A 26,051-nucleotide genomic window follows, 5' to 3' on the forward strand; every position below is an offset into this window, starting at 1 on the left:
GAGGACGCAGTGTGTGTGTGTGTGGGGGGGGGGTGTTAATCAGCATTCTGAAGGAAAGCTGTGCTTGCGAGACACCGCGTACAAAGGGACATCCAGCTTTATTCACAGCGCGGACACACAAAGCCAAGTCGCGGGTGCAGACATCTCGCAGCCACGTCCAGAGAGACGTTTTCTTTCTCCGTCTCCCTCATGCTGGGGGGCGGGGGGGGGGAATTGCCGCCCTTTACACGATCAGCACTCCCAGCTGTCTCCCGGCGCCAGAGGCACGCGGTCCGAGCCGGCGCGCTCCGATCCCGGACTCTGATGCACACCTTTGATGCCCCGTTCATTAAAGGGGGTAGGGATAAGGGCTGAACCCGCGATCCCATTGGTCCGTGGCGGTATCAGGTGAGGAAGCTTCCCCCATCCATATAAATCCGCATTCTCTGCCCGCACTTAGAGAGAGGGCGCCCACTGCGCTGAGAGATTGCTCGGTTTGCCCGGGTCGTAGGACCAGAAGCAGGGCGTGAGCTCGGCACTACGACAGGTTCTCCGGGCCACAGCCGTGCGTTCACGGGAAGTGTGTCAGTCCAGAAAGGGAGCGTGCGGGGCCAGGGGCGCGCTACCCTTTGGGATGGATAGCGTGCCCAAGTTGGGATGAGGACTTTGTCTGAATCTGGGTCGGAGTGACCTTAAGCAAACTCATGCCCGGCCTCCGCTCCTTTACCTGTCAGTGGGATGCTCTCCCTACCTTCCCCTCCGTGGTTACCGCTAGTGCAGCTTCGCGCGGTGCAAGCCACACCGAGTCTGGAGAGGAGCTCCTCTCTGACATTCAGCTCCCTCTCCTTTGGTGATCTCGGGCGAGTCACTGGCCTGTCTGGCCGCAGTTCTTTTTCTAAAGGGAGAACACAGGACTAGATAATCTTTTAAAGTCTCCCCCAGTTGCAAACCATAAAGTACCACGATGGGCTTTTTTAAAAAATGAATATTGAAGGTTTAACTGAAAACTTTCCTAAAGCCAGAGACTGAGTCACGCAATTACCCACATACCCTTAGCACAGTGTTTTGCACACATAGCCGCTTAATTACTTTTTGTGGAGATCTGTTTAAATTTTTTTTTTAATCCAGAAATCTCCAGCCAAAGGGACCTTCCTTTCCTTACACAGCAGCCCCTAGCAAGGCCACAGCCTGTTCCCAATAAATATATACCGTGCTTTAACAAGCAGGGGGCACGCTGGGGAAGGATTACCTTCCAATTTTCTTTTGCAAAGCATGGACTGGGGAAGCCAAAGGCACGCCCTAAACATTTTGCTTTGTTCCTGCGGCTTTAGCTCCGGGACCACTGAAAGGAGTTGTGAAATTACAAAGCATTCTGGGTATTGGCATGCAAATGAGCAGAATTATATTTAGAATGGAGGGAAGGCGGAATTAAAGGGCACTTCAGAGCCCTGCAGAGTCTTTTTTTTTTTTTTTCCCTGAGCTTCTACCACTAACATATTGAGAAGGGCCATGACCAAAATGGTTTCCTAGGAACATGAAAATACCCAGAGGCCACTATCGGGATTCCGTTACCTCTTTTAAAATTTGCATTTTAATATTTCTTTCCCTCTGGTGTACACTAGTATATCCTTCATTTACAGACATTACAGAAAAAAAGCACTCTACGCTGAATAAATTTATCCCACGTTTCTCATTCCCATGCAATACATTCTCTGTTAAGGCTTTCTTCATAGCTAGCTGGATTAAACTCTTTGAGGTGCAAGAGGCCTAAGAAAAATAAAGAGTTGTGTTGTGTTGTGTTGTGTTGTGATGAGCTGCTCCAACAACACAGGAATGCATAATAGCAAGGCTAATGGTTTCAAGCTGTTGCTACCACCACAAATACACAATGAACACTCTCCCCCTCCACCCCATCTTTTCCCTTTTTGGAACATATTTAAGCATCCAAGCTGAGACACAGGGGAAAAGACAGGGGACCTTTTAAAATTCATGTCCATTTGGAGGGATTGGAAATGCAGCAGTGCACACTTACAAGTCTGGCCAAAAGAAAGGGAGCAAGAAGAGGAGAAGAGCAAAGACTGAAATACTCCACAGTTGAAAGCATCTGAATAGATTCCCCTAGGATAGTCTGCACTGTTCTTGGTCTTACAGAGCCGGAAGACAATGAGAAAGCAACAGATGTACCACTCTCTGAAAAGCCTCGGCCATGCACGTTTTTCCTGTTTTAAAGGAATTAATGCCCAGTGTAATACTGTGCTTTAATGCTATTAGATTTGAAAAACATTCCCAGAAGAGTTTATCAATTCCGTGCACCCACATTTTTTACTCACATGTATGGGCCCAAGGGAACCATTGGGAGAAAAAATTCCCCACTCTCAAATACCTGACAATCTCATTAGGAAGGAAAGGCAGAATAATAAGTAAGGAGCCTTATTGATCTGGTATGCTCAGGAAGGCACTGTTCCACACAAGGGAATTTTCCAGTAAATAGAAGTTTACTCTTTAAGTACTCAGACTTTTTACTTCATTTTGGATAGAAATCTTTTTCAAACACATGACTACCCATATAGTATATATGCATTTCTTCATAATTACAGTATTCAGTATTCTAATGAACATCAACCATGGTACTACAAGGTGACACCCTCCAAGGTTGCTGGAGGATGTCAGGCTGTCTGCCCTTATATTAGATGGACCCAAAATGCTGGGCTTCCTGAGAGCTCGCTCGAGTGTGTGTGTGTGTGTGTGTTTCCTTTTTGTGTCTCTTGTGCACACAACTGAGGTTTGACCCTCACTTTTAGTACTTACTAATTCCGTGACAATGAATGATTGACATGAGCTATCTGAGACTCAGTTTCCTCATCTATAAGCTGAAGGTAATAGTATCTGTGTGGTACCTTCTTCACATGGTTTATAAATTTTCTTTTTAAGAAATTCAATTTTTTTTTTGCATTTATATTGCTCTCCACCATTGAACAATAATAAAACAAATAAATATACTTAGTCCAGAAAAACAAATGGTTACATTGGCCATTCCCACAAATGTATTTTTCTCTGTCTCTGTATGTGTGTGTATGTCTCTATCTCTCAAGTTCATCACTTCCTGGAAAGGAATCCTCATAGGATTGCTGTGAGGACCAAATGAAACTTTAAATAGCTATGTAAATGTAAGGGTTTTTTTAATCAATATTTCAGTTAATCACCATCACTATTATCTGTAACTCTTAATTTGCAACAAATGATTTATTGTGGGTTTTGAAATCACATGACCAAGCTTGTTAGTACTGTATATAAAAGAAGAGTAAGTAGGCTTTGATTGAGCCCCCAGAGAGTTAATAGCATTATAGTAACTATAAACACTATAAAAACTTTTTGCTGCTTAGAGGTTTTTTCCATTCCTCACTTCCTAAAGCTGATTTCTATTCTACTTAACTGTTGCTGCTGAATAAGTGAGATGAAATACATTCAAAACATTAGGTAAAACAAGAACCTGATTAAGTGGTACTAGTTTGATTATAAATGCTGACTACAAAAATTAAGTGTATAAATAGGGGGAAGGGCAGGATTAGAGGGAGGGACAGAAAGGAGGTCAGGAAATCTTTTGATAAAGTCTGAATCTCAAATAAGGCAGTGAAGGCTGTGATTGAAATGGACTGATGGAAAGTGGGAGAACATTCTATTAATAATAGCTGACCTTCATACAGCACATTACTATCTTATCTGAGTCTTACAATAATCCTGTGTGGATTCTTATCCCCATTTTACTGTTGAGAAAACTGAGGCTTAAGTGACTTGCCCAGTCACACAATTAGGAAAAATCTGAGGTTTAATTTGAACTCAGGGCTTTCTTACTCTAGGCCCAGAGCTGTATTGCCACCTAGTGGCTTAGGTGGATATAGCTTTAGATTTTCTGTAAGGAAAACTAACACAGCTATCCAAAACAGGAATGAGATGCACTGGGAGTTTTCCAGTCTCCCCCTCCCTGTAGCCCTTTAAATAGAGACTAGATGACCACACATCAGGGCTGTTGTAACATGAATTCCTCTTCAGGTACAGATTTCTGGATAGTTTTTGAGGACTTTTCCAACTCCGATTCTGTGACGTTGATGGCAATTGGATGGATGGAGAAAATACAAAGTTCTTTTAAAATCTATCAAAACTTCTAAAATAAGGGAAGCACCTGGCTCACATAATAGTACTGTGCCAAATATTTGTGTAATTCTAATTAAAGTAAATGAAAATAAATAATGTCTGGTAAAACTAACTTTAAAATCATTTATTCCAAAACACTGGAATAAACTCTTTTGATCTATAGTTCTAAGAAAGGAAATCTTAGTCATACCCTTCCAATGTCACAATTAACTGAAAGAAAAAGAAACCTAGCCAAGTTATATTATTAGATATTTATACATTAAATTCACAAGAATAAATCTGGCTTTGATTCCCTTGATCACACATAGACTGACAGGAAGATCTTACAGCCATGCACACATACACACAAGTTTTCTCATGAAATTTGAAGCCTGGGCGTATTCCAAAATAAAATTGATACCAGCTTCAGTGAGATGGGCAAACCTTTCACTTACTCTAGGGGTAGATTTATGATCCTTGGTGGAAATTAGACCTTACTCAGGGGAGGATACAGCAGCACCCTGGGAAGGATACTGCTCTCCAAAGCCATTTGCTGCCTTCTTTCATGGGAAAAAGAGAACAGACTTTTGGGAAGACAGAAGCAATGTCATCTTCCTCTTATCCAAAAAACTGGGTGGGTGGGTGGGTGGGTGGGGTGTGTGTGTGTATGTGTGTGTGTGTGAGAGAGAATGACAGAGACAAAAAGACTGAGGAGAGGCAGAGAAAGAAATACAGAGAGAGGAGCTAGAGACACACACAGAGAGAAGGACAGAGAGAGATAGAGACAGAGAGGGGGAAAGAAAGAGAGATACAAGAAGGAGGAAGCAAATAGAGAAGACAGTGAGAGATAAAGAGAAACAGAAAACAGAAAGACAGAGAGATTGAGACAGGGAGAGAGAAACAGAGACACAGCCAGAGAGATAGAGAACGAGAGAGACAGAGAGAGAGATAAAGAGAAGAGAAACAGAAAGACAGATTGAGAGATGGAGAGAGAGAAAAAAACAGGGACAGAGAGATAGAGAAGGAAAAAGAGAGATAGAGACAGAAAGAGATAGTGAAGGAAAAAGAGGGGAGGAGAAGGAAGAGAAACAGAGAGACAGAGACAGAGAAAGGGAGTGAAAGGTAGAAGAAAAGTATTATTGACCTTAGTAACAGTGGAGGATGTATTAGTGTGGTAGGTAAGGAGGAGATGGTGCAGTATACAGAGTGCCAGACCTGGACTCAAGAAAACTCATCTTCCTGAATTCAAATCTACCCTCAGATACTTGCCAGCTGTGTGACCCTGGGCAAGTCACTTCACCCCACTGCCTCAGTTTCCTCATCTGTAAAATGAGCTGGAGAAGGACATGGCAAGACTTGCCAAGAAAACTTCTAAATGGAGTTATAAAGATATGACCGAAATGACTGTACAATGACAACAAGGCAGGAGATGAACTCCTTTTTGTTGCTCTTCGCATGAGAATGAAACTTGTAGATGGCACAGAGAGCATGTGCTAGAATTAGTGCCAAAAAAGCCTGTCTCAAACACAAATGAACCATGTGGGCTTGGGAAATTCACTTAACCTCCCCACGCCTCAGTTTCCTCATTTGTAAAATGATGATTTCTCTGATCTCTATGACTGATGTTAGAGAGGGGGCCAGCTGCTGGTAGTGAGTGGAGCGCAGAACTGGGATGGTCCTTAGTTGTCATTACTTGGGGATAGATAGCATAGCTGCAACCTTAGGTACATGCAGTATTTTTTTTGTTGTTGTTGCTAAGACTACCTATCTACCTTAAATAACAAGAAGAACCTAGATGAGAAACAGCCATTACAACTTCTAGCAGAGAGGTTGCTTCTAAGCCTAATTCCTTTTCACCACTTCAGTTGTGCAGGAAATGCACTAAAATGATGAAAAACGGAAACAAATCCTCACGAGGTGATGCCGGCAGAGCAAAACAGAAGGGTTCATTATTGACAATGCTCTTTGCTTCCTCCTCTGTTGATAACCTGCTGCACTGCCCCTGCCTCAGTCTCTCCCTTAATGAGTTGGACATACTCTTCACCTCTTAGCAGGTGCAAGCTTGTGAAATCACCCAAAAGATGGCAGTTCAGATGGGAGGGAATAGATGGTGCTTGGGTTCCAAACGTACTGCATGGCCTTAAATATTTTCTGGAACAGAAGGAAAAAGTGGCTGGACAAGTAGTATAAAGCCCAGCTCCAAGTGGGCAGCTTTCTTTTTTTTCTTTCTTTTCTTTCTTTTTTTTTTTTTTTTTTAAATTTACAATCTGTAGCTAATCAGTTTTCTGATGTGGCTTTTTTTTTTTTTACCAGTTAAACCATTTTCCCCCCTTTTTTTTAAAGAATTTTTTATTTTAAAAACATATGCAAGGATAATTTTTCAATACTGACCTTTGAAAAACCTTGCGTTCCCATTTTTCCCTACTTCCCGGGTCTCCCCTCTCCCCTAGATGGCATATAATCCAATATATGTTAAACGTGGTAAAGGCATACATATTTATACAATTATCTTGCTTCACAAGAAAAATCAGATCAAAAAGTTAAAAAAAATGAGAAAGAAAATAAAATTCAAACAAACCACAACAAAAAGAATAAAAATGCTATGCTGTGATCCACTCTCAGACCAGTTTCTTAAGATAAATTTTTCCTTGTTGAATACTTATTTACTGACATCTGCTATATTACCATGTTCCATTATGAGGATGAGAGCTGATATGAACAAGATGGACGTTGCATCTTTAGAATACTGGGGTATAGTAATTCACATTTTGAGAGTTAATCTATTTAATTTTTTCTTAATTTTCCTTTTGAACAGATCTAAACTACTTGCCTCATTGTAGCATGAGTCTGGATAGCTTTTCTAGGATCCTTCTGAACAGGGTTGTCTTTTGGTCTAGAAACTGCCAGTAATCCACTCCAAATGTTTAATCCCTTTTGGGAAGTCTTAAACTCTTTGGGGCTTTTCTAAATTTGTTTGGTTTATTTTTTTAAACTAGCTGCTTCTCCTAGTAAGGGGTAAGTTCAGAACTTCATTTCAGAATGGGGTGCAGGGATCCAATGGAAATTTTTCCCATGAGTTATGTGTTGAAGGAATACATTGGAAATGTTCATCCTTAATTTAAATTGGAAATATCCTATATGTTATTTGACCCATTCAGGAAATTTGGAGTGCTCAATATGTTGCAGAAAGCCCCAAAATTTTTCACCCAGAAGATTTTTTCTTGGGGGGGAAATGAGAGGGTTAAGAAAGAGGGGCCCAATTTTCTTTTACTTTTTCCTGTCTTTGGATTGGTTCAGGCAAGATAGGAACTTTAAGAATTTTGTAATTCTTATTTTATTGAGCCATATAGTCATATATTTTGGAATGAGTGTAACCCCCCCAGATTCACCAGCTGTAAGAGTCATGGAAAACTGTTAATTTTCAGATTGTCCAAAGAATTGGGCCATATGGATCTTGCTGAAACTCTTTCATACAAGTCACTGAAGGATGACATTTGAAAAGACAATGCTTAAATCTCCCAAAGTCAACAGAGAGCTTTTCAGAAATAGTAATACGAACAAATGTGCCAAAATCACTACAGTTGATCTGCTATCTACAACTCATGTTTAACTAAGAGACAAAGAGAGAAAGACAAAGACAGAATCAGAGACAAAGAGAGACAGAGAGATTGGGTATGTAAGGGGAAGGGCAATTAGTGAGGGAAATCTTCATCCTCACAGCTTCTTGTGTGATGAAACCACAGAAAGGGTAGATAACAGACAACAAAACAGAGATGTATCTATGCCCCATTGCAGAGTGTAAAGAAATTTTCCTTAAGGGATTAGAAAATGGCCAGCTCTTAGTTGGCTAAGAATAGGTCACCTGGTGGCTTTTAAAAAATAGTATATATTAGTATGTAAAAATTAGTATATATAGTATATAGAAAAAAACAGTTGAGACAAGCAGCTTCAGTAAATGCGACCCCTGGAACTAGAGAAAAATCAGAAAATGGAAAAGACTCTTACTCTTCAGAGATCTTCTACTAGGAAGAGGTGGGGGAGGAAGGACTTTCCTCTGTCATCAATCATGACATCCTGAACTGAAGCCATTCTACCCAGTAGTGGATACCACGCCCAGCAGGAAACAAGCCAGTGGGCCAAGGCAGCTCTGAGCACTACCCCCAGACACAGAAAAGTCAGCCTTGCCAGCCCAAATTTGCACAGGTTAATGCCTTGTCTCTCTTCTGTGTTTTCATCAGTTGGGCTAATGCAGAGTAGGAGGAAACAGTTGATTAGCAAGTCCTGATCCCCTTTCAGCCTTCATTCCCCAGCGATTATCAATATAATATTTGGGTACTGGCTGAAAAATGGAGGAAGAAATTGGTGATATGGACTAGATAAGGAAGACTTAAAGGCAAATGGTCACCATTGTCTTACTGCCAGTAAACTAAGATGTCTCCTGGGAAAACAGGAAAATTATTTGGTGGAAGATAAGCATTAGAGCATCATTTTCCACCATAAGCTCCTAAAGGACAAATGATGTTGCTCTTAAAGAGCATATCTTTAAAAAAAAAAAAAAAAAAAAAAAGGAAAATGGAGGATTATAATATTCATTACTGCTGTTAAGGTGAAAAATTCACAACCAGATGAGATAGACCTGGCTAAGAAAAAGAAAGGAAGATCAGTGGAACACAGCTGATCTACAGCAACAATAAATATAGTTACCCAGTGTTTGACAATGTAAAGCTTTGTTTTGGAGATAAGAATTCATTTTTTAGTAAAAATTATTGGAAAAGTTGGAAAGCAATCTGGCAGAAATTGGGCATAGACCATTTTATACCATTTACCAAGATACGGTCAAAATGGATTATTTGGGATATTTTATATTTGGAATTATTGTCGTATACCATTCATCAAGATATGGTCAAAATGGGTTATTTGGAATATCTTATGTTTGGAATTATTATCTTACACCATTTACCAAGATATGGTCAAAATGGATACATGACTTAGATATAAAGAGAGATATTATAAGAAAATCTGAAGAACATGGAATATACTACCTATCAGACTTATGGATAAGTGAACAATTTATGAACAAAGAAGAGATAGATAATGTTGTGAGATGCAAAATGGTTAACTCTGATTACATTAAATTAAAAAGATTTTGTACAAGTAAACAAATGTAGCCAAGATCAGAAGAAAAGCAGAAAATAGGGAAAAAATTATATAGATAGTTCCTCAGATAAAGGTCTCATATCTCAAATATAAAGAACTTTGTCAAATCTATAGTCAGGTGAAAAAATGCTCAAAATCATTGCTTATTAGAGAAATTCAGATTAAATGAGATTTCATATTACACCTATCAGATTGGCTAAAAATGATAGAAGGAGAAAGTGACAAATGTTGGAGGAGATGTGGAAAAATTGGGACACTAATTCAAAATTGGGACAGTTGATAGGACTGTGAACTAATCCAACCATTTTGGAGAACAATATGAAATTACACCCGAAGAGTTATTAAACTGCCTATACTTTTGACCCAGCCATATCATTATTAGGTCTGTTTCCCAAGAGGAGTAGGGAAAATGGAAAAGAACCTAAATGTTCTAAAATATTTATATCAGTTCTCTTTGTGGTAGCGATGAACTGGAAATTGTGGAGATGCTGGTTAACTAAAGAATGACTAAATAAAATTGTATATGTTCATGATGGAATATTACTCTGATATAAGAAATTATGAGCTTAATGATTTTAGAAAAATATGAAGAGACCTACATGAAATAATGAAGACTGAAATGAGCAAAGCCAAGAGAATATTGTACACAATCACAGCAATATTGTTCTAAGAACAACTTTGAGCAACTGAGTTATTCAATTATAAATACCCAAATTAACCTCAAAGATCCAGTGAAGGAAGATGGTTTTTGAATCTAGAAAGGAATATTGTTGTGATGTAGGAAATAACTGGTTGATTAAAAAAAAAAAACAGGGAAAGACAGATTTATGAAGGAAGATGGTATCCATTTTCAGAAAAATTGATGATAGAAGAATAAAAGCATAGGACAGTCTTACACATATATGTGTGTGAGTATATATGTGTATATATATATATATATACATATATATGTCTGTTTATAGCTATGTGCATACGTAAATATAGATATACATGTATATACATACATATACATATATATACATATACATATATATATATACTTAATTGTAGCAGGGGAAGGGAAAGAAGGGAGGCGAAAAATAAAATTAAAAGTGCACAGTAGGAAACAAAAGAAAATCAAAGAAGAAAAAAAAAAACCAAGCATCTTTGAAAACAATGTATAGTATTTATTATACAGGTTTTCTTAAAATGGAAATTATTGTTTTATATTAAATTATCTCTTATGGTCTGCTGTATACATGGCAATGTTTTGTTTTATTTTGTTTTTCCCTCATTTTATATTTAGATGTAAAATTTAAAAATTATCAAAATAAAAATAAAAACATGTATGTTTTTCCTCTTTAGTTCCTTCCTGAATCTGTGCTTATCAGTGAAGCTAGTGTATGCTTATCAGTGTTTATTTCCGGGTGGACAAGTCCTAAAGAGAAGTTTGGAAGAGTGATTGTCAAAATAGCAAGAGGCTATCTCAGTCCTTCGCATACATTAAGTTCATGTCTCTCATCCCCACTGAGACTCCTTTTTTCCTTTATTGATGTTTTTTCTTTAAAAAATATTTTTCCTCTAATGCATTTATTTTTTCCCATTATACTCACTTCTCAACACTCTTGCCAATAGTAGCTTGCTCTAAAAAAAGTTAAATAAAACCATCTGATAAAAAAAAAAAATCAAGCTAAAGTTCAAACACCTTTCTAACAAGTGGAAAAAAAGTATGTTCCATTAAAAGCTCTCTGGAAACAATGTGAACCACTTCATTTGATTGGAATTCTGTTGTGTTTTAATGTTGCTTTCATTTTCATTAATGTAATCATTATATGCATTTCCCACTTTTTACTTTATTTACTCTGCCTTAGTTTAGCTAGGCAGCTGGGTAGTACTGTGGATTGAGTGATGAGCTTGGACTCAGACACTTACTAGGTTGGCCTGGGCAAGTCACTTAACCCTATTTGCCTCATCTGTAAAATGGAGCTAATAATAGCAATCTAACCCCTAGGATTGTTATGAGAGTAAAATGTGATAATATTTGTAAAGCTCTTTGGAAAATTTAAAGTGCTTTATAAATGCAAACTATTATTATTGTTACTGACACAAATAAAAGTGGTGCTATAAATATTTTAATACATAGAAGGCTTTTTTATCCTTGACCTTGCTTTATTTATAGTGATTTAGTATTTAAAATGGATCAAAGCATATAAAGAAAATGGGCTGGTGATGCAATGAGAGGACAGGAAAACAGAAGTACATCTTGCTTCAGGGCTGGTAGACAAGATATTAAAAGACTCAGAGGATGGCTTCCAGCCTGTCAGTTCACTCTTCTGTACAGGATGTACAAAAGGACATACACAGACTTGCATAATAGAAGTCATCGATAGGTTATTTAGCTATATCCCAATTGAAGGGCATCCCTTCACTTTCAAGTTCTTAGCCACCACAAAAAGCTGCAGAGACCTGATGGAGTAAGTAGAACCAAGAGAACATTGTACACAGCAACAAGACTATGTGATGATCAACAGTGATGGATGTGGCTCTTTCTAATAATGAAGTAATTCGGGGCAATACTAAAATTCTTTTGATGAAAAAAGCTATCTGTATTCAGAGAGAGACTACGGGGACTGCGGATCACAAAATAGTATTTTCACCTTTTTTGTTGTTGTTTGCTTGCTTATTTTTTCTTTCAATCTGCTTTTTCTTGTGCATCATGATAAATGTGAAAATATGCTTAGAAGAATTGCACATGTTTAACCTATCTATATTGGATTACTTGTTGTCAAGGGGAGGGGAATGGGGGAAAGGGAAGGAGAAAAATTTGGAACAAGGTTTTGCAAGGATGAATGTTGAAAACTATCTTTGCATGTATTTTGAAAAATAAAAAGCTATTATAAAAAGAGCTGCAATAAATATTTTCATATAAATAGGTCCTTCTTTATGTCTTAGAGATAATAGACATAAAAATTAAAAAAAAAAAAAACAAAGATTGAGGGAGCATGGGGGAGGGAGCTGGTAACAACAAATCAGCACAAGAATGTAACATCAGGCATAAAATGCCAATCAAACCAGTCAAATGCTGTTTGTCTATCTTTCTTGGGATACCCAATCTGAACTAGATTATTGCAAATACTATCAAGCTAAATAAAGGGCTGGGCTGGACTCAGACTTGCCTGTTTACTTTCCCTCTATGAGTCAAACTTTTAAGGTTTCAGGAATGTGCTGGAGCCAGCTTGAGTTGAAACTCTAAAGTCACTTATAAATTTTTAGTATGAGCTAGAAATTGTCTGTTGATTGTCTATACTTCAGAAAATGATGGAGAAAAATGTTAAGAATGTAAATTAAATTTGAAAGCACGCTGTGTATACATTTTTTCCCTCTGGAAAGTCAGTTGTTTAATATTAACCAACATACAATTGGATGTTACATTATAAGAGGTGACATTAGCTTTAGACTGGTGATAACTACCCTGATGTCCAACTAAGATTTATGAAAAAAAAAATGTTTTAACAAGGATTGGAGGAATTCTAATTCAAATCCTTTTCTCTCCTGTGTATTTTCTAAAAAACACAAAGAGGAAGTTGCATGAAACAATGGACCATTATTTTATTATTGATCACTACAATTACCAGCTCCTTTTTCATCTGTCTGATGTCTACCAGAAAACCAAGGGAGGAGGGAGAGACCCTCATCCAGCCTTCAGATTAAATGCAGATGAGAACATCCATCATGAGTCCCAGGAGACTGATAGATAGCCAGCCAATTAGTAATACCATAAAGCACTCTGAGGAAGCTCAGTGTATACATGGCCAACTCATCACTGAATAGGCAATTTCAATTCAAAGAATTAAATGGATGTTCTTCCAAAACAGGAACTCTTCTCTGAGCCATCTTCCCACTTAAGAGAGCTGAAGCTGGACCAGAAAAAAAGGGAAGAATTGACCACAGAATGGCAAGGAAAAGGAGACCTACTATGAGCAAAAGCAAATTGGGTGTCTCTGCTAAAAACCAGCATTTCAGGGTCTTTCCCAGCAATCACTGGGGTAGATGTCACATTCTTTCCTGTATTTCACTTTCTTAATCAATTGAAAAAAAAAGACAAAAAAAATCCCATATATAGGTTTTCTCAAAGATAACTTTAAAATTAATTAACAACGTCCAAGTCACAAGGGTTCAATATCTGGAATGGTTTTTAACAAATCTAAGTTGTTTCCTTCTTTGTTGTTCATTCTGTCACAGAATCACAGAAGCTATAAGGGATCATAATTTAACCACCAGTTTAACCCAGGGTTAGCAGAAATTCCTCTATAAGGTCCCTCATAAATGATCATCCAGTCACTGCTTTCATTTCTCTAATAATATTTCAAATGAATGCAGTATTTTAAAGTTTTTAGAAAGTTTTTATGTACATGATCTCACTTAAGCCTCACAACATTCTTGTAAAGAAGTTCCAAGTATTGTAATCCCCATTTTACAGGTGAGGAAACTGAGCTCAATGTCATGTAAGGGTTGGGGTTTTCAAGAGTGAGTTGGAGCCAGCTGGAACAGACTTGAGGGAACAGATCATCAAATTTTCAATGTGAACATTTACACCTCTGAATTTGGCAAATGCCACAGATGAGCGTTTGATTTATTACTTTGTTGACTGTCTAAATTTAAGAAAGTGATGGGAAAATAATAATATAGATTAAAATTTTAAGTGTGTCATATATATATATTCCCCCCTGGCAGGATGGTTGTTAAACATTTAGCACCACAATTCTGGGTTTATAAATTACCCCACCCCACTTAAAATAATTAACAGGATACCATAGTCTACATGCTTTATCAGGTAAAAATACTTCTATTGTGTCAACTAATCAAAGGCATTAAACTAAGTGCAAGCAACTAGTTAATCAAGTTAGGAAGGAATACATTGCCTCAAAACTCTGGATATAAGGAACTAAAAATTGCATAGAAAATCTGTTGGAAATGGCTGAAGAGACTCAATCAAGTCTTGCAGCTTTTGTATAAAATTTGTATAAAAAGCAGGCCAGTCGAAGCCCAAGAATTTGAGTGGTAAGCTCTCTCCAAAGTGGTAGCAGTTCCAGCCTCAGGAGGGAATAATGTGGGAGGAGGGGAAGCAGCAGACCCTCTGTCTTGTTCTTCCTCTAACTGCCTCCCCTTCTTCCCCAGCAGAAGACATTTTGAAAGCAGGTGAACACAGGGTTTGGGATAGTTGTCCCAGAGCCTACACTAAGGTCAAACAGCACTACTAACCATGGCCTCCAGAAATGGGGCAGGAAGAGGGGAGGGAAAAGAGGGTTCTTCCATCTTCCCCCACTTAGCTATCTGAGATCCCCATGCAGTCCGTTAAAGTTCATGAGATGTAAGTTGGGGGAGGGAGGAGAGAAGAAAAAAGAGCTCTATGATAACTTTATTATATATTTAAGAGAAAAAGCAAGTCATACATAACAGCTTTCATGTACTTTTTTTTCCTATTCTATAGTTATAGAAATGTTTTTTTTCTTAAGTTCAAAATAAAATAAAAGATTGAATAGCTTGTAAGGATCATAGGGTGTGAACCCAAGTTTTCTGGGAATTTTCTGGGAATTTAGCACCTCTTAAGAGAGTCCATTCTTTGTTGAAGCACTTCTGGCTATTGGGGACGTTTTCTTGGTGATACTAAGCCCAAATTTGCTTTTCTATTATTATATTATTCCCAGTTCTGCCGTTTGAAGCCAAGTAGAACACACAAAAACTTTTCAAACACTTAGCAAAAAAAACTCTCTTGTCTCTCCTAATTCTTCTCTTTTCTTGGATAACCTTCCCTAATCCTTTGAACCAGTCTTTGACTAACATGGTTGAGAATCTCCTTACTATTTTGATTACCATCAGCCAGACACATTCCAGCTTTTCACTGTCAATCCTAAAATGTGGTGCCCAGAACTTTACACAGCACCACATGTAACGTGGCCAGGCCAGAGGGACTATCAGCTCCCTTGATCTAACACATAAAAGGTTTAGGAGAGAAATAATAAATAAATGTGCTACAGTGGATAAATAAATGCTGGCATTGGAGTCAGGACGATTTTCCTGAGTTCAAATCCAGCCTCAGACACTTATGAGCTGTGTGGCCTTGTTTACCTCAGTTTCCATATCTGTAAAATGAGCTGGAGAAGGAAATGGAAAAACAAACTAATTTCTGCCAGGAAAACCCCAAAACACACACACACACACACATATATAATATATATGTATACGTGTGTGTGTGTGTGTGTGTGTGTGTGTGTGTGTGTGTATAAAATGAGGAATTATGTGTAAGAAGTAACCAAAAAGAGATCATACAGGAAATAATTATCAGGATGAAGGTTGGCTGGTAATATAAGAGCATCGTGCAAAAGACAGACTCGGAAGAACCCAGTACAGCAAAAAGAACATAGAATTTGGAGACAATGGACCTGAGTTCAAATCATATCTCTGCTACTTACAACTCATATAATCTTGAATAAATGAGTGTCTCACTTGCTCATCTCTTAAATATGGGAGCTGGATTAGATGACCTCTATGGCTTCTTGCAGCCCTAAATCTATGATTCAATGATTTGATTAAAAGTTCTGTATGTAATTCACCAGTAATCACGAAATGTCAAAAGGCCCCGACGTATTGAGCATCCATTATGGAAGATTTCTGTGAGACAAAAGTCTCACAGGAGGAGAAGGTGTGATTATGTTGCAGCTTGTACTGTTGAAAGGAGTAATAATGACAAATAACATTTACATATATATATATATGTATATATATGTATATATATATATATATATTTGTAAAAGATTTACAGATTGATATATACAAATATAGTGATTTTATATATATAGATATATAATACTGATATAGTACATTCATTGATACATATATATATGTATATATATATATCAATCTGTAAAATTTTATAAAGCAAGTAACACATTGTGGCTTCAACAATCCTACCACAGGCCTTATTCTACCTGTTTTATAGATGAGAATATTGAGACTCAGAGTGACTCAATGTTTCATAGACAGTAAGAATCCAAGGTAGGATTTGGAAACAGGCATTCCTGGTTCCAAGGATGACACTCTCCCCAATATAACTCCCTGCTTCTAGATGAGATCATAGATCAATCAATCAGACAATCAACAAGTATTCAGAATACTAAAATATTTCAGTATTTACTAGATGACATTGTGCTGGGTACTGGTTATGTAAAGACAAAAATTTTAAAGTCCCTGCTTTTAAGGATTGGCTCACGATTACGGTAAAAATTTTTTTTTTCATGTTTGCAGGCCTCAAATTAATATTTTACACTCTGCAGTAGTTCTTATGTCTTTCTTATTTTGTTTTTCTAAATACATGCAAAGATAGTTTTCAGCATTCACTTTTTCAAAACCTTGTGCCCAAGATAGCAAGTAAGCTGATATAGGTCAAACATGGGCAAACATATTTCCATATTTATCATATTGTACAAAAGAAAAATCATATCAAAAGGAAAAAAAATAACGAGAAAGACAAAAAAACAAGCAAATAAATAATAACAACAGTAATAACAAAGGTAACTTTGGTTCACATTTAGTATCCATAGTACTCTCTGAATGTGAATGTGCAATAATTTTTAATGAAAAAGCATAATGCTGTCATGGAACCGTTTTTTGGCAGAGTTGTCTGTGCTAAGTCCTTCTGATGAGCTTATTACCCAGACTCAGTGCCCTTTTAATTAATTAACTGAATACATTTCTGTTTTCCCCTTAAACTTATGTGATCTTAATTACCAAAATACTTAGTTTCCTTTTTTTCTTTATAACTTAGCTGCTCTAATCCTTTTAATTATTATTTAGTAAACAATATTAACCATTACTTGATAATTAAATTTATTTTTTGATTATTGTTAAATAACTAAATTATTATTTTGGATTTCCACAATGAAAAAGGAAATACTCCTGTATGTCTTTGGAGTGGTTTTTTGTGTTTTGTTTTGTTTTGGGGTTGTTGTTGGGTTTCTTTTTGCTTTCCTGGCTGCTCCTACCTCTGGCTGACCAAGGTCAGGTGTTCCTATTTATCTAGTTCAGTTCAACAAGAACTATCAGGCCTTGAAATACAACTCACTCCCAGGAAACCTTCTAAAATAACATCATTCCACAGTTGGAAGGGACCACAGAAGTTGTCCAGTCTCAACCCTAGTCTAAATAATTTCATTTTTAGTTTTAATTTGATCCAATCCAATTCATTTCCAGTCAATTCAATAAATTTTTAATTTTTAGAGACCTGTTATGGGCAAGGCATTATGCCAGGAAAAGAGAATACACAGAAAAAGATAGAAAAAACCCTTACCCTCAAAGAGTTTATATTCTCCTCTTTTAAGTTTCCCTCAAAAGTGATCATCCAACATCCACTTGGAGGGTCACTATCTCCTCAGGCAGCCCATTTCACTTTGGGGTATCTTTAATTCTTAGAAAGTTTCATTTAACATACCCTACTGTTTGTGTTATTGCTATGGTCCTCCTGAGGTATTTTAATTTTCAAGCTAATCAAGTCAGTTAATGTTAAGAAAACTTATTTATTATTATTAGCCCATGGAAGTAGGAAAGCATAGCTACAAAGGAAAAGTTCTCTCTGCCTCCATACAAGATAAACAATGATGCATAATGAATCCTCTGGCATAAAACCACTTGCAAATCATTGTCTCAATCAGAAGGTAATCTGTCACATGTGACATTCATGCTACCTGTTACCTCTACATATGCTACATATTCATTTGTATTCATTATTGATGTTTTACAAGATAAGCAGGTATCCTCAGTCTTTTTAAACAGTATTTTACACAGTTAAAATGTCAAAAAAAAAGTTTCAGTACTAATTTTAGAACATTTTTAGTTCCTAATTTTTCTCTCTCCCTCACTCTTCTTCCTTCTTCTGATGATAGTTTGATATCGTTTATACATGTTCTAATATATAAAACATATTTTCTTTTTAGTTAAGTTGTAAAAGAAGAAACAGATCAAAAAGGAAAAAAATGAGAAAGAATAAAGTTAAGTGGAAAAAAATATACTTCAATCTGCATTCAGCGTCCATCAGTTCTTTATCTGATTATGGATAGCTTTTTTCTTCATGAGTCCTTTTGTACTTGTCTTGTTTCATTGTTTTACTGAGAAGAACTGAGTCATTTATCCTTGACAATCACAGTGTTGCTGATACTGTTTACAATGCTTTCCTGATTCTGCGCTTTTCATTTTGTATCAATTCATATAAGTCTTTCCATGTTTTTCTGAAATCTGCATCACTTCTTATTGCACAATTGTATTCCATTACATTCACATACCATAGCTTGTTCAGCCATTCCCCAGTTAATGGAAATCCCCTCAGTTTCCAATATTTTGCCACAATGAAAAGGACTATTATAAATATTTTTACACATGTAGGTCCTTTTCCCTTTTTTATGATCTCTGGGATATAGACCTAGTCGAGATATTGCTGGGTCAAAGGTTACCCTTTGGGCATAGTTCCAAATTGCTCTCCAGAATGATTGAATCAGGTTCACAATTCCACCAATCGGGCATTAGCGTTCCAATTTTCCCACATCCTGGCCAACATTTATCACTTTCCTTTTTTTGTTATATTGGTCAATGTGATATGAGGTGGTACCTCAGAGTTTTTAATTTGCATTTGTCCAATCAAAAGTGACTTACAACACTACTTATGCCTATCAGTAGCTTTGATTTCTTCACCTAAAAACTGTCTATTCATATCTTTTGACCATTTATTAATTGAGGAATGATTGGTTTTCTTATAAATTTAACTTAAATTTTTTCTATAATTGAGAAATGAGGCATTTATCAGAAACACTTGCTGTAAAGATAGTTTCCCAGCTTTCTGCTTTCCTTCTAATCTTGGTTGCATTTGGTTTTGTTTGTATATTTAAAAAAAAAACTTTTTAATATAGCCAAAGTTATCCATTTTGCATTTTGTAAAACTCTATTTCTTGTTGTCATGAATTTTCCCCTTCCTGTGGGAAATAGATAGACTATTCCTTGCTCTTCTAATTTGCTTATAGTGCTACCCTTTATATATATTTGCTTATACCACCCTTTATGTGTTCTATTGTTTCCCAATTTTCCCATCAGTTTTTGTCAAATAGTGAATTCTTATCTCCAAAGTAGGGTTCTTCTCCATTTAAAAAGACTCATTTAGCCAGCTAGATGGTGCAGTGGATAGAGCACCAGCCCTGAAGTCAGGAGGACCCAAGTTTTCAAATCTGGCCTCAGACACTTAACTCTTCCTAGCTGTGTGACGCTGGGCAAGTCACTTAACCCCAATTGCCTCAGCAAAAAACAAAAACTCATTTGGAAAATTTCTTTTTTAGGTCTATTATCACTGGTGCTGAGGATTAAAACTCTCATCCCTTAATGCTCAAATTTTTTATGTGTTTTTGTTAAATTTTTCTACAGGTCAAGAAACTATACCTCACTGTTTCTTCATTCCTTTTAAGGAAATATCTAACAGATTTCATGCTAAAGACAGAAAAAAAAAAATCTGCCTCAGTCTGGTATTCTGGAATTCCTCCAGGCAATTGAACTCAGAAAAACCCAATTTATTAAAGTGACTTGGGAAAGAAAGACTTGGGACCATGCAATCAAGATAAAAGAATAATCCTAGTCAAAGTATCTTTCAGTGTCAAAATGAACTTGATTTCATTGGTGCGGTCTGGTCCCCACTCACCATGATTTTGCTGATGATCTTCAGTAGTTACAATGGCCCCCAAATTCATCATCTAATGGCCTACTTTCTGGCACTGGGCCCCTGCTCACTTGGTTGTCGTTGGATAAAACTTAGGGAGTATCATCAGGCCTATCCCAGAGACATGTCATGGCCTTTAGAAAGGCAGGACCATCACTATATTGCAAAGCGGCACTGGAGCAGGACTTTGGGAAAAGAGTTAACAGTATTATTTTCTGAATGTGCAGGAAAGAGGAAGCAATGGATTTGCTCAGTCAGAACTCCGGCCTCTCCTGTGGGTCAAACCACAGGATTGGATCTGAGAAATACCTGTCCCTTTTTTAAAAAATGTATTTGAGATCATAACCCACAGGCAAGGCTTATGGCAAATGCAAAGATCTGCTTTACTCTTCCAATGAATGGAAACACATGTTATTGAATTCAACTTCTCCCCTGCATGGAATAACAGCTCAGTCCCGGCTGAAGGATGGCTCACAATAGCACGCCAACCCCCAAGTACTAGGCAATAGCCCCTGCTATATTTTCCAAGCTTTCAGGCCCGTCTCCAGGAAGAGAGATTGGCTGTTTGGTTTGTTTCTTCCCCTGTTTTCTGCATTCATCCATGGCAACTGCCCTGAAGCCAAAGGGGCTTTCACCTCCCCATCTTTTGGGGTAGTGGGAATAACAGGCACACTCCTGCTGAGATTTAATCCAACAGTCATGGCTCATGGTTCCCTGGGAGCAAAAGATAGAAAGGAACTGTGGGAGAAGGAATGGGACTGCCTCTTTCAAGGGATGGCCATATTAATGAAAACGAGCCTTTCCTCGTGGGCTGTTTACTTCTACATGCTAAAATAGACTCAGAGGCCAATTCTCTCAGTTCAGGAAGTCCAACAACGAACTGACCAAGGCCCAAAGAAGGCTGACCAGGTTTTGCTTTCTTATGCCATAGTTTGTCACTGAAGGTGGTGAAAACAAGTATTTGGGGCTTAGAGCAAGCCAGGAACTTGTATGTAATCTTTCACCAAAGCTACAGCTAGGACTTTTAGCACTTGAGAAAAAAGACACAGAAGGAAGCTTCAGGTGGTAATGAGGGTTGGTGAATGCTATTGTCTGAGGGAGATGGAGACCCAGAAACATCAGTTTCCATGGGCAGAGATCCTGGAATGCCACGAGACCAAGGCTGGGGATGCTGCCATTGTTGTTGTTTAGTCATTTTTCAATGACTCATGATCCCATTCCAGATTTTCTTGGCAAAAATACTAGAGTGATTTGCCATATTCTTCTCCAGTTCCTTTTACAGATGGGGAAACTGAGGCAAACAGGGCTGAGTGACTTAACCAGGGTCACATAGCTAGGAAGTGTCCAAGGCCATGTTTGAACTTAAGAAAATAAGTTTTCCTGATTCCAAGCCCAGCAGTCTGTCTCCTGCTCTCTAGCCAGTGAACCATGTGGCAGCTTTACATTTTAATTAATTATCCTTAATAAAAATGAGAAGAAAAACTATGTGCCTCTTCACATTTAACATCCAAGAAGTCTGACTACCGGAGGACAGAGTGGAGTGGTAACACTCACAATATGCAGAAGGATGCTCTGAGAAAGGGGACTCAAAGAGGGCTTGAAGTCATCCTCCTTCCTCCTTCCTTTCACCCCAAAAAAGCCCTCAAAGTAGAATGATGGATCGGGAAAGGGTCTTAGGGATTATCTAGCAGGAATTTTTTACCCTTTTTATGTCAGAGACCCCTATTTGTTTTTTTTTCTATTTTTAAAATTAATTTTATAATTATAACATTTTTGACAGTACATATGCATAGGTAATTTTTTTTTTTACAACATTATCCCTTGTACTCCCTTCTGTTCCGAATTTTTCCCCTCCTTCCCTCCACCCCCTCCCCTAGATGGCAGGCATTCCCATACATATTAAATATGTTATAGTATATCCTAGGTACAATATATATGTGCAGAACTGAATTTTGTTGTTGTTGTTGCAAAGGAAGAATTGTATTCGGAAGGTAAAAATAACCTGGGGAGAAAAACAAAAAATGCTCACAGTTTACACTCATTTCCCAGTGTTCCTTTTCTGGGTGTAGCTGATTCTGTCCATCATTGATCAATTGGAATTGGATTAGCTCTTCTCCTTGTTGAAGATATCCACTTCCATCAGAATACATCCTCATACAGTATCATTGTTGAAGTGTATAATGATCTAGTTCTGCTCATTTCATTCAGCATCAGTTGATGTAAGCAGAGACCCCTATTTGGCAGTCTGCAAAGCTCAGAGACCACTTCTCAGAATAATGTTTTAAAATGTTTTAAGAAAATGCTCAATTTCAGTTAGAGATAAGTGAATGATTAGAGATTTTTTTCCCATTCAGGTTCATAGACCTAAAATCTATCCACATTCCCTTTGTAGGGTCCAAGTTAAGAACCCCTCCTCTAGTGCAATTTTTACAATTTTACAAGCCCGAGAGATGGGGAATGATTGTCCAATGTCACAAAGGAATACTCATTCAATTGTTACTGAAATTGACTTAGCTTAGATAGAGTCACATGAAGCCCAAATCTAACAGACACACTCTTTCTAAGAGTTAGAGACAATAACTAATGCTCTCATTTATAAAGAGCAAGATAGAAATCCTGAATAATTTTTAGAGTCACGTCTAGAAGCCAGGTCTCTTGACTATCAATGTACTGTTCTAGGCAGGTTGCAGAGCAGAGAACTATGGTCCACTTACTATGAGCAAGGAGGAAAACTTTTCTAGGAAGCCTTTAAGATTAAATTTTCCCTCTTTCATGTAATATCACACTGACTGTACCATATTTATGTCTCTGACTTTGCTAACATTTTAAAAAATACTCTAGTTCTTAGTTTTCCCTTCAGCAGAAGGGGTCTATAAGTAGTTGCCATTCATCTTCACAAAAACTAAAAGATATAGCTGAAAATCAGACCCCAAATTTATTTAGGAAAAAGGGTTATTTATACACCAAGCATTATCAACAAAACAGGACAGCTAGGTGGTAAGATGGACAAAGAACCAAGTTTGGACTCAGGAAGACTTATCCTGATTTATGATTCCTAAATGGAATCACAAAGAGTCAGATATTACTTAGCAACAAATTATCAAGAGTGATTTTTATCAGGATGAAATGACTAGCAGAGCCAACATGTTTTTTTATCTAGGGGAAAGGAATGAATAGGAGAAGAGAGGACATCTACCCTATCCATTCATAAAGTAACTTTGCTAAGTAGCCCATTGGGCCTGGCATGAATATTGACTATTCCAGTAGGGCAGTTCTAAATGGATTTAGCAAACAACCATTCAGATCTAATCCATTAAATTATTTTATGCTGCTAGTTGTATCATCCTGGATAAGTCATCTGCATCTCAATGTTGTTATCTGTAACATGAGAATAATGTTATCTCCTCTTTCTCAGAGTTGTCACAATAATCAAAATAACATACACTCTTGATAGCACCCCTTAAAAATTCTGAATTATATGCAAATGCAAGATGTCATTTTCTATTCCAGGACAAACTGTATTCAAGACTGATTCACAGTCCCAGGTCTTTATGTGAACTGAAGCTTTTACGCTGGTCCAGCTCTTTGTGTTTCAAATCATTTCCTTCCCAGATGTACAGGATTCTAAATTTTTTTTCCAGGATGAATCTCATTTGGCCATTTCCTGCCCATATTTCTAATCTCTCTAAGTCATTGCATTATGTCTTGTGGATCTTCACTTATGTCCCTCACACGTCTCTGTTTACTATCATATGCTGATTTAATTACCACAGCATGTGCCTTGCCTCCTTCTAGATCATTAATAACGAGGGAAAATGAAACCAGCCCTAAAATGCGTCTCCACAGAGTGCTCTGGCCTCTCTCATCCATATATTTCCATTTCTCTTTGGTCTCTTAGACAGCTACTACATTATGAGAAACTTTTTATGCATGAGCCAAAATGGATCCATTTTTCAATACTGATTTCTGTATTAGTAAAAATGAGTGAGAGATCCCTTGCTTCTCCTATCCTTGAAGTGTATGAGTTTTGTGTGTGTGTGTGTGTGTGTGTGTGTGTGTGTGTGTGTGTGTAACAAGGAAGGGGACACACAAAATGAAATGATTCCTACTCACAAGGAACTTCACATTCTAATGGGAGAGATATAAGCACATATATAAATATGATTCTATAAATAATAAATATCAATATGAATTAATAAATTTTAAAATTAATACATTCTATTAAATAAATTTATTGAATAAATATTATTACAGGTACATATTTATAACATTAAAGTAAACATATGACAAACAAATAAGTACATGAACTTAAATATAAAGTATATAAGTATAAAAACAAAGTGAATATGGAACAAATCTATAAAAGTAGCCAAGTACAAGATTGGTCACTAGCAGTTGTGGGGAAGAGAGGTTGTTGAAGAAGCAGAAATAAGGACAGAGTGAATTCCAGGCAGTGAGTAGCCCTGCAGAGGGATTGAAATGGGAATTGAGATGTTGTTTGTGAAGAAAAGAGAGAAAGGAAGTTTGGGTATATTATAGAAGTAGCTCACATCTAATCCTAGTGATTAATCCTATTTAATCCATAGTCGGAAGCCATCGGAGTTTCAGTCACCTGCTGAAGACTAATGCTTAATGAAAAATTGCTTTGGTGGCAATGGATGGGATGGTGAGAAACTTGAGATGAGGGTGGCTGGAGTATGTTGCTGAATATATAACAACCCATCCTCAGACAACACTTCTAAATTTTGTCTGCATTATCAATATTGTTTCTACCACTTTCTTAAATCTATCCAATCTACCATACAATAAATCAAGCCCCGATTTAGAATTTTCTGAAGTGTAAATATTCATAACTGAAAATATAACAGTTGGCTCTCTCCAGACAGTTGGTGCTAGCTTGGCCACATGTCTGCAGAGAGGCCAATTAGGAATGATAAGAATATGAAATAAGGTTGCAATTACAACAAGATTATGTGGAGATCAATTGTGATGGGCTTGGGTCTTTTTAACAATGAGGTGATTCAAGGCAATTCCAATAAATTTATGATGGAGAGAGCCATCTGCATCCAGAGAGAGAACTCTGGAGATTGAATGTGGATCAAAGCATAGTATTTTCACCTTTGTTGTTGTTTGTTAGCTTGTTTTTTTTTTTCTTTCTTTCTTGTGTTTTTCCCCTTTTGATTTGATTTTTCTTATACAACATGACATATATGTAAATATATTTAGAAAAATTACATATGTTTAATCTATATTGAATTACTGTCTGGAGGAAGGAAGGAAAAGGGAGAGAAGAAGACAAATTTGGAATACAAGGTTTTGTAAGGGTAAATATTGAAAACTTTGCATGTATTTTGAAAAATAAAAACTTTTTATTAAAAAGATGCTAAGAGATATGCTGAGAGATGCTAAGAATATAAGAATGATGGGATTGGCAACTGATTGAATATATGGGATGGGGGAGAGTGTGAAATTGAAGGTATACCAGGGAGATTGGAAGAAAGAAAAGAAGAGAAGAGGGGAACATCCATGATGAAGGGAGATGATCTATGATGCTGACATACTATTGGAGTCAGCTGAAAAAGGGAAACACCACCCTCTGAAGAGAAGTCCTGGAGCCAAGGAGAATACTTTGGTAGGATGGATCATAGAGCTGGTATTACAAAAGACCTCTGCCAATATCTTTGTAAGTCTAAGCAAACTACCTAACCAGCCTGGGATTCAGTTTCCTTATCTGTTAAGGAACTTTCACTAACTCAACAAGTATGCTCCAGACTCTGTGCTAGGTCTTGGGAACACATGGAATGAAATGATTCTTACTCACAAGGAATTTACATTCTAATGGGAGAGATATAAGTATATGTATAAATATGATTATATAAATAATAAATACAAATGTTTATTAACAAATTTTAAAATTAACACTTCATTTGATAGTTGAAGAAACCGGGGCTTTAGTGAGAGAAGGGTTAGGAGATTGGAAGCATCCTGGGACCCTGACTCCAGAGGGAGCTGGGGCCACATTGCCAGCCTCCACTCAGAAGTTCTTTCCCAGCCC

The 26,051-nt window shown here is 37.2% G+C and overlaps 1 protein-coding gene across 1 annotated transcript in view; it reads right to left on the reverse strand.

The window, feature by feature from the left end:
* DPYSL3 (dihydropyrimidinase like 3) overlaps positions 1–26,051 on the reverse strand; it is a 134,172-nt gene that overhangs the window by 84,083 nt on the left and 24,038 nt on the right. The window lies entirely within an intron of this gene.

Source organism: Sminthopsis crassicaudata, chromosome 2, assembly GCF_048593235.1.
Source record: "Sminthopsis crassicaudata isolate SCR6 chromosome 2, ASM4859323v1, whole genome shotgun sequence".
In the NCBI taxonomy this organism is placed as follows: domain Eukaryota; kingdom Metazoa; phylum Chordata; class Mammalia; order Dasyuromorphia; family Dasyuridae; genus Sminthopsis; species Sminthopsis crassicaudata.